We start from the raw sequence: 8,845 nt of genomic DNA on the forward strand, positions 1-8,845 counted from the left end.
AATATTGCTTTCTCTTATTTACAGTATTGTTATTCCCATCTGAAGTTTTTTCCAGTAGATTTACTTTCCTCCTTTTGGTCTTGGTTAAGAAATCCATAACTCAGGAGTTATCAAACTCAAACATGAATGATAATTGTTATCTTGTTAATTAAATGAACTTCAATAATCCCAATCTTTTCTTAGGAAATAAATAGGATTCGAAGATCAAACCAATTAATCTCTTGACCTTCCTTTATCTTGGTAAAGGTTAACAAAGTAGAATTAAGATTCGATTTTCATCATCTTGATAAGGATAGCTAGTATAGGACCTCTAATTTCTCATATCTTGCCAAAAGTTTATTTACAGTCATTTATTTATTTTATTTTCCATTTAAATTACTTGTTCTTCATTTACTTTAATTACCAATTAAACCATTCGCTCCTCATTCTCAAAACCCCAATTTACAATCTCCATAACCAATAATAAGAACATACTTCCCTGCAGTTCCTTGAGAAGATGATCCGAGGTCGGTTATCAATTTATTTATGGGTTTGTTACTTGTGACAACCAAAACGTTTGTACGAAGGGATTTCTGTTGGTTTAGAGACTATATCTACAACGCGACTGTTTTTATGAAATGCTTTACCACCATAAATTCCCAACGTCAAAATGGCGCCGTTGCCGGGGAACTGCAATCGTGTGCCTTATTATTGGTTATTGTAAATATTTTTCTTTTACTTGTTTATTTGCTTTTATTTTCCCCTCTTTATTTCTTTTAGCTACTATGAATTCTCACCCCTTTCGCTTTGAGTTTGGTTCTAATGTTATTGAAAGGAATGGAAGTTATAACAGGAACATACATCAAGGTCAGAGCAACCAAAGATGGATGGAGCCAAGAGGATCTGATCAACCCTTTAGGCAACAACACCCTCCAAGATATCATGGACAAAGACCATTCTACAATGCATACCAAGCAAATAGACATGGTGGACAACCTTGTAATTACCAACAAGACCCACCTTGTACTTATAGACCATCCTCTCATTATAACTCCAAACCACCACACTCACAAGCTCCTTTTCACCATTCACCACCGTATGATCCTCATTTACCCCAGTTCCAATCCAATCACTCCCAAACACCACCACTTCCCCCTGTGCCATATCCAAATCTATCACCCGGAGAATCAGAGGTTCGCCTCAAGGAAACAGTAAATCAACTTCAAACAACCCTTCATCAACTGGAGCAAGCAGTAAGTCAATTATCTTCTAGACGTTCGAACATTCAAGGACATCCCACAGCCCCATGTGGACAATCTAACGAAGAGCGTAGCATGAAGGAGATACTAGAAACTCCAGTGGACAAGACAGAGCATGGTTTCATACTGGAACAAGTAGAGGAAGCTATCATTATTGAAGAAGAAGAGTTGGTTGAAGACTTAGGAGACGCTGAACCTCCATGGGAATCCAAAGTTATGGAGCATTCTGTTAAGGATGTTACAGTTGATGCTAAGGAGGATTGTGCGCAATCCCCAGAGCAAGTCTTTCATGAAGAACTAGATAGAATAACCCACGAAGCAGATTTCCTTGATGATGATAGTCACAAGTCAAGTTCTCCTAGTAATGAGCTTGCATCCGCAAGTGAATTCTCTGAGATCGAAGAATCTTCCCCAAGTGAATACGAAGATGATACGAAGGTAGATTTCTCTCAACCTCCAGTCTATGACTTAAGTAATGAGGAAGACATAGATGGCTTTGATCAGGACATGGATACATTTGAAGAATCTTGCAAGGAAGTGGAGAATTTCACAGAAGAGCACAAGGGAGTAGAACTCACAGAACCACTGGAACCACCTATCCCAAGGCCATTACCACCCAATACAAGCTTTAAGTTGGTACAATCCTTAACCTTTAACTGTATTTTTCAACTTGAATATGGTTTGCTTGAAACAGATGGCCAGCTTAAAGCTCTCTGCGGCTTTAAGAGTAAGCGGGAAATGGCTTGTACTCAGAGCTGGTGCACAAAGTTCAATAAGGTTCCACGCTTCAACTCGAAGTGCACGAATTGGCATCATGATCAATCGGATGGATCTCAGAAAACGTTTGGTTATCCTGGTGAGAATCTAATCTCTAAACCACCCGGATGGAAAAGTATAGATCAAGACGAAGGCGGATTCAAAAGCAAAGTTTGGGATCCTGGAATCTGTGCTGACATTCATCACCCCGGGAGCCTGACAATCTCTTTGAAGCTGCTTAGAAGCTTCACATGCCTAGTTTGGGACCCCAGAGGCTATTGGCATTCCAAGCATTGGTGGAGATTTCTGGATGAATTTAAGCATAAGCCGTGATGAGCGGATAATTTATACGCTTTTTGGCATTGTTTTTAGTATGTTTTTAGTAGAATCTAGTTACTTTTAGGGATGTTTTCATTAGTTTTTATGTTAAATTCACATTTCTGGACTTTACTATGAGTTTGTGTGTTTTTCAGTGATTTCAGGTATTTTCTGGCTGAAATTGAGGGACTTGAGCAAAAATCAGATTCAGAGGTTGAAGAAGGACTGCTGATGTTGTTGGATTCTGACCTCCCTGCACTCAAAATGGATTTTCTGGAGCTACAGAACTCAAAATGGCGCGCTTCTAATTGAGTTGGAAAGTAGACATCCAGGGCTTTCCATAAATATATAATAGTCCATACTTTGCCCAAGTTTAGACGACGCAAACTGGCGTTCAACGCCAGCTCTCTGCCCAATTCTGGCATCCAGTGCCAGAAACAAGTTGCAAAGTGGAGTTCAACGCCCAAACTTGCACAAAAGCTGGCGTTCAACTCCAAGAATGACCTCTCCACGTGTAGACTTCAAGCTCAGCCCAAGCACACACCAAGTGGGCCCCGGAAGTGGATTTATGCATCAATTACTTACTTCTGTAAACCCTAGTAGCTAGTTTATTATAAATAGGACATTTTACTATTGTATTAGACATCTTTGATCATCTTTTGAAACATCTTTGGATTATCTTTTGATCTATTGATCACGTTTGGGGGCTGGCCATTCGGCCATGCCTGGACCTTCATTACTTATGTATTTTCAACGGTAGAGTTTCTGCACTCCATAGATTAAGGTGTGGAGCTCTGCTGTTCCTCAAAGATTAATGCAAAGGACTACTGTTTTCTATTCAATTCATCTTATTTCACTTCTAAGATATTCATTCGCACTTCAACCTGAATGTGATGAACGTGACAATCATCATCATTCCCTATGAACGCGTGCCTGACAACCACTTCCGTTCTACATTAGATTGAATGAGTATCTCGTAGATCTCTTAATCAGAATCTTCGTGGTATAAGCTAGATTGATGGCGGCATTCATGAGAGTCCGGAAAGTCTAAACCTTGTCCGTGGTATTCCGAGTAGGATTCTGAGATTGAATGACTGTGACGAACTCCAAACTCGCGAGTGCTTGGCATAGTGACAGACGCAAAAGGATAGTAAATTCTATTCCAGTATGATCGAGAACCTCCAAGATGATTAGCCATGCAGTGACAGCGCATCGGATTATTTTCACAGAGAGGAATAGAATGCAACCAACGACAAGGGTGATACCTCCAGACGATTAGCCGTGCTGTGACAGAGCATTTGGACCATTTTCCCGAGAGGATTGAAAGTAGCCATTGGCACGATTCCATTGAACCTCCTTATGCCATTCATGAGCTCGGATGAGTATTCCTCTTCTGAAGAGAATGAGGATGTCACTGAAGAGCAAGTTGCCAAGTTCCTTGGTGCAATCATGAAGCTGAATGCCAAACTATTTGGTAATGAGACTTGGGTAGATTAACCTCCCCTGTTCACCAATGAATTAAATGCATTGGATTTACTGAGATTGCTCCAGAAGAAAGAGGATCCTGGAAAGTTCCTCATACCCTGTACCATAGGCACCATGACCTTTGAGAAGGCTCTATGTGACCTTGGGTCAGGGATAAACCTCATGCCACTCTCTGTAATGGAGAAACTTGGAATATTTGAGGTGCAAGCTGCTAAAATCTCATTAGAGATGGCAGACAACTCAAGAAAAGAGGCTTATGGACAAGTAGAGCACATGTTAGTAAAGGTTCAAAGCCTTTACATCCCTGCTGATTTCATAATCCTAGATACTGGGAAGGATGAAGATGAATCCATCATCCTTGGAAGACCCTTCCTAGCCGCAGCAAGAGCTGTGATTGATGTGGACAGAGGGGAATTAATCCTTCAACTAAATGAGGATAACCTTGTGTTTAAAACTCAAGGATCTCTCTCTGCAACCATGGAAAGGAAGCATGAAAAGCTTCTCTCAAAGCAGAGTCAACCAAGGCCCCCACAGTCAAACTCTAAGTTTGGTGTTGGGAGGCCACAACCAAACTCTAAGTTTGGTGTCAAACCCCCATATCCAAACTCTAAGTTTGGTGTTGGGAGGTCTCAACAAAGCTCTGCACATCTGTGAGGCTCCATGAGAGCCCACTGTCAAGCTATTGACATTAAAGAAGCGCTTGTTGGGAGGCAACCCAATGGTTATTTATCTAATTTTATTTTTGTTTTTCATGTTTTCTTAGGTTCATGATCATGTGGAGTCACAAAATAAACGAAAAATTTAGAAACAGAATCAAAAACAGCGGAAGAAAAATCACACCCTGGAGGAAGCACCTGTCTGGCATTCAACGCCAAAACAGAGCATGGTTCTGGTGCTGAACGCCCAAAATGGGCAATATCTGGGCGCTTAACGCCCAAAATGGGCATCATCTGGGCACTGAACGCCAGAATTGCACCCTGGAGAGGAGCTAGCGCTGAACGCCCAGAACAAGCATGGTTCTGGCGTTCAACGCCAGAAATGGGCAACAAATGGGCGTTGAACACCCAAAATGGGCACCAACCTGGCGCTGAACGCCCAGAGTTGTGTGCAAGAGCATTTTACATGCCCAATTTGGTGCAAGGTTGTAAATCCTTGAACACCTCAGGATCTATGGACCCCACAGGATCATCTCAGGATCTGTGGACCCCACAGGATCCCTACCTACCTCCACCTACTCTCTTCTCTCTTCTCAATCATCCTCTATTCCCAATAAACACTCTTCCCCAAAACCCTTCACCTATCACCTCTATCTCTCTTCCCTATTAACCCTTCACCACTCACATCCACCCACTCTTCCCCATAAACCTACCCAATAAACTCCACCTACCTTCAAAATTCAAATCAATTTCCCACCCAAACCCACCCATATGACCGAACCTTAACCCCCCCTCCCTTCCCTATATAAAGCCTTCCATTCTTCCTCATTTTCACACAACACAACCCTCTCTTCTCTTCTTGGCCGAAACACACCTCCCCCCTCTTCTCCATCTTTTCTTCTTCTTCTTCATCTAATTCTTTATTTTCTTACTCGAGGGCGAGCAATATTCTAAGTTTGGTGTGGTAAAAGCATAAGCTTTTTGTTTTTCCATTACCATTAATGGCACCTAAGGCCAGAGAAACCTCAAGAAAGAAGAAAGGGAAGACAAATGCTTCCACCTCTGAGCCATGGGAGATGGAAAGATTCATCTCACAATCCCATCACTAAAAAAAATGAATGTTAAAATTGTTGGATCTTGAAAGAATGATGAAAAGGGAGAAATATTATTTGATGATCTGAAAAATCATAAAAATGATTCTTGAAGCAAGAAAAAGCAGCAAAGAACAAAGCTTGCAAAAAAAAAAAAAGGGCGAAAAAAAAATAGAAAGAAAGAGAAAAAGCAAGCAGAAAAAGCCAAAAGCTCTTAAAACCAAGAGGCAAGAGCAAAAAGCCAATAACCCTTAAAACCAAAAGGCAAGGGCAAATAAAAAGGATCCCAAAGCTTTGAGCATCAGTGGATAGGAGGGCCTAAAGGAATAAAATCCTGGCCTAAGTGGCTAAACCAAGCTGTCCCTAACCATGTGCTTGTGGCGTGTAGGTGTCAAGTGAAAACTTGAGACTGAGCGGTTAAAGTCAAGGTCCAAAGCAAAAAAAAAAAAGGGTGTGCTTAAGAACCCTGGACACCTCTAATTGGGGACTTTAGCAAAGCTGAGTCACAATCTGAAAAGGTTCACCCAATTATGTGTCTGTGGCATTTATGTATCCGGTGGAAATACTGGAAAACAAAGTGCTTAGGGCCACGGCCAAGACTCATAAAGAAGCTGTGTTCAAGAATCATCATACTGAACTAGGAGAGTCAATAACACTATCTGAACTCTGAGTTCCTATAGATGCCAATCATTCTGAACCTCCATGGATAAAGTGAGATGCCAAAACTATTCAAGAGGCAAAAAGCTACAAGTCTCGCTCATCTGATTGGAGCTATGTTTCATTGATAGTTTGGAATTTATAGTATATTCTCTTATTTTTATCCTATTTGATTTTCAGTTGCTTGGGGTCAAGCAACAATTTAAGTTTGGTGTTGTGATGAGCGGATAATTTATACGCTTTTTGGCATTGTTTTTAGTGTGTTTTTAGTAGAATCTAGTTACTTTTAGGGATGTTTTCATTACTTTTTATGTTAAATGCACATTTCTGGATTTTACTATGAGTTTGTGTGTTTTTTTGTGATTTCAGGTATTTTCTGGCTGAAATTGAGGGACTTGAGCAAAAATCAGATTCAGAGGTTGAAGAAGGACTGCTGATGCTGTTGGATTCTGACCTCCCTGCACTCAAAATGTAGTTTCTGGAGCTACAGAACTCAAAATGGCGCCCTTCCAATTGCGTTGGAAAGTAGACATCCAGGGCTTTCCAGCAATATATAATAGTCCATACCTTGCCCAATTTTAGATGACGCAAACTGGCGTTCAACGCCAGCTCTCTGCCCAATTCTGGCGTCCAGCGCCAGAAACAAGTTGCAAAGTGGAGTTCAACGCCCAAACTGGCACAAAAGCTGGCGTTCAACTCCAAGAATGACCTCTCCACGTGTAGACTTCAAGCTCAGCCCAAGCACACACCAAGTGGGCCCCGGAAGTGGATTTATGCATCAATTACTTACTTCTGTAAACCCTAGTAGCTAGTTTATTATAAATAGGACCTTTTACTATTGTATTAGACATCTTTGATCATCTTTTGAAACATCTTTGGATTATCTTTTGATCTATTGATCACATTTGGGAGCTGGCCATTCGGCCATGCCTGGACCTTCATTTCTTATGTATTTTCAACGGTAGAGTTTCTGCACTCCATAGATTAAGGTGTGGAGCTCTGCTATTCCTCAAAGATTAATGCAAAGTACTACTGTTTTCTATTCAATTCATCTTATTTCGCTTCTAAGATATTCATTCGCACTTCAACCTGAATGTGATGAACGTGACAATCATCATCATTCCCTATGAACGCGTGCCTGACAACCACTTCCATTCTACATTAGATTGAATGAGTATCTCTTAGATCTCTTAATCAGAATCTTCGTGGTATAAGCTAGATTGATGGCGGCATTCATGAGAGTCCGGAAAGTCTAAACCTTGTCCGTGGTATTTCGAGTAGGATTCTGGGATTGAATGACTGTGACGAACTCCAAACTCGCGAGTGCTGGGCGTAGTGACAGACGCAAAAGGATAGTAAATTCTATTCCAGTATGATCGAGAACCTCCAAGATGATTAGCCATGCAGTGACAGCGCATCGGACCATTTTCACAGAGAGGAATAGGATGCAACCAACGACAAGGGTGATTCCTCCAAACTTTTAGCCGTGCTGTGAAAGAGCATTTGGACCATTTTCCCGAGAGGATTGAAAGTAGCCATTGGCACCGGTGACATCCTTACATAAAGCCAGCCATAGAAAGGAGTAAGACGGATTGGATGAAGACAGCAGGAAAGCAGAGGTTCAGAGGAATGAATGCATCTCCATACGCTTATCTGAAATTCTCACCAATGATTTACATAAGTGTTTCTATCCTTAGTTTATTATTTATTTTCGAAAACTCCATAACTATTTTATATCCGCCTGACTGAGATTTACAAGGTGACCATAGCTTGCTTCATACCAACAATCTCCGTGGGATCGACCCTTACTCACGTAAGGTTTATTACTTGGATGACCCAGTGCACTTGCTGGTTAGTTATGCGAAGTTGTGAAGATATGTTTAAACCATGGTTCTGTGCATCCATTTTTGGTGCCATCGCCAGGGAATCAATTTCGAACAATAATTCACAACCTGAGTAACAATTTCGCATACCAAGCCGCCATAACAGGAAGCTCATCCAACGTCCAACTTAAGGACTTTAACTAAAAGTGCTAGGTGGGAGACAACCCACCATGGTATGATCGTTCCTTTTTCAATTTTTATTTAGTTTTATTTGTTTTCAAGTTTTATTTTATTTTATTATATTGAACCTGGAAGCTTTGCATCTCATTCATATTAATCATTGCATTCCGCATATAGTTAAAAAAAAAAGGGTGCGCGACGCGACCACATCACTCATGTGATCGCGTCAAATTGCGAAAAACATTACCCATGCGACTGCGTCATTCACGTGGCCGCGTGACCTGGAGATCGGCGTAAACATCCAATGTCCAGAAAGTTAGGCTGGAATCGTGCGGCCATTGTGCGTTTCGCACAATTGACCCACGCGATCGCGTCACTCACGCGATCGCGTCACTTGCACAATACCAATCACACGCGACTGCGTGAGCGACGCGATCGCGTCGCATAGGATTGCACAACACCCCAAAAGGAGACAGAGAGTTGCGCTGAAACGACGCTGGATTCGTGCGTTTAGCACAATTTCCAACGACGCGATCGCGTGCCCCATGCGATCGCGTCAACCACATTTTCGCCCCAACCACGCGATCGTGTGGATTCAAATTATAACCCCCCAGTCACGCGAACCCTATCAGTCGTGCCCC

The sequence above is a fragment of the Arachis ipaensis genome, chromosome B01 (genome assembly GCF_000816755.2).
Source record: "Arachis ipaensis cultivar K30076 chromosome B01, Araip1.1, whole genome shotgun sequence".
Taxonomy (NCBI): Eukaryota; Viridiplantae; Streptophyta; class Magnoliopsida; order Fabales; family Fabaceae; genus Arachis; species Arachis ipaensis.